This window comes from Lucilia cuprina, chromosome 6, assembly GCF_022045245.1.
Source record: "Lucilia cuprina isolate Lc7/37 chromosome 6, ASM2204524v1, whole genome shotgun sequence".
NCBI classification, from domain to species: domain Eukaryota; kingdom Metazoa; phylum Arthropoda; class Insecta; order Diptera; family Calliphoridae; genus Lucilia; species Lucilia cuprina.
Genome location: NC_060954.1, coordinates 51,201,455 through 51,202,652, shown reverse-complemented (window position 1 = coordinate 51,202,652; position 1,198 = coordinate 51,201,455). Strand labels below are relative to the sequence as shown.

The following is a 1,198-nucleotide window of genomic DNA, read 5'->3' as shown; positions in this document are numbered from 1 at the left end:
AGTTCTAGTTCAGTTCTAGTTCAGTTCTAGTTCAGTTCTAGTTCAGTTCTAGTTCAGTTCTAGTTCAGTTCTAGTTCAGTTCTAGTTCAGTTCTAGTTCAGTTCCTTTCAGTTCTGTTCAGTTCTGTTCAGTTCTGTTCAGTTCTGTTCAGTTCTGTTCAGTTCTGTTCAGTTCTGTTCAGTTCTGTTCAGTTCTGTTCAGTTCTGTTAAGTTCTGTTCAGTTCTGTTTAGTTCTGTTCAGTTCTTTTCTGTTCAGTTCTGTTCAGTTCAATAACGGCAGTCAAATCAGGAAGTTAAAAATACTAAAAAAGTTCCAATAATAAATAAAATTTATAAATAATTTTTTTCAGTAGGTAGAGATAACAATAGTCCTCGGAGAGAAAATCTTTAACTGTCATTGAAATGTATCTGTGAATGAATGGACACATAAATTGAATTTGATCTGTGGCACGTGTTATTTATAAAAGTTTCACATTATGAGCAGAACAGTAGCAAGAACAAAAAAACAGGAAAAATATATCTACTTAAATTGAAGATGTTGGCAAATATAAACAACAAATACAGAGGAACAAAAAAATAAGTAAACAAAAGTGAATACTTAAAATGTACATTTAAATATTATTTTTTGCAATTAAACTAATTTGTTTGATTTGAAGATTTATTGAAAATAGTACGAACTACTATTAGTCACACTGTTTGTAAATATTTGTAAAAGCAAACGCAAATCAATAAATAAGCTTGATGTGGGAAAGAAAAGTTGTATTTTTATTTTTATAAATACATAAGTAGATATTATTTTTATGTACTCACCTACTTATGTTTTATTCGGTTACTTGTGATATTTTTTTATTTTTTTCTCCAACAAAAGGAAAAGGTATAAATTGTAGTATAACATGGAATCGTATATTATGTTTCTTTTTTTTTGCAAATATCAAACAAACGACAGGTACATTTTCTGCAAAGAAACAACAAAGGAAAGAAGAGACAATAAGAAAAATTATAAACTTTAAGAAAAAATAAATAAATATGTTTGTTAAGTATAAAAAGGACAAATTGTTTATTAAAGAGGATTTCCTTTATTTCTATTATAATAAATATAAGAAAATAAATATATACAAATATATACAAAAATAAGAAATTATGGCCGGATCTGAGGGAAAAATCTTTTACAGCGAAGCTTGGTAAACTATTACCTGTC

At 27.4% G+C, this 1,198-nt stretch overlaps 1 long non-coding RNA gene across 1 annotated transcript in view; it reads right to left on the bottom strand.

The window, feature by feature from the left end:
• The window catches only part of LOC111682146, a 31,015-nt gene extending 30,064 nt beyond the window's left edge, over positions 1-951 (bottom strand). The window contains exon 1 of the long non-coding RNA XR_002762650.2: positions 811-951. This is a non-coding gene — a long non-coding RNA (uncharacterized LOC111682146). The remainder of the gene's footprint in view (positions 1-810) is intronic.
• Between the last annotated feature and the right edge of the window lie 247 nt (positions 952-1,198).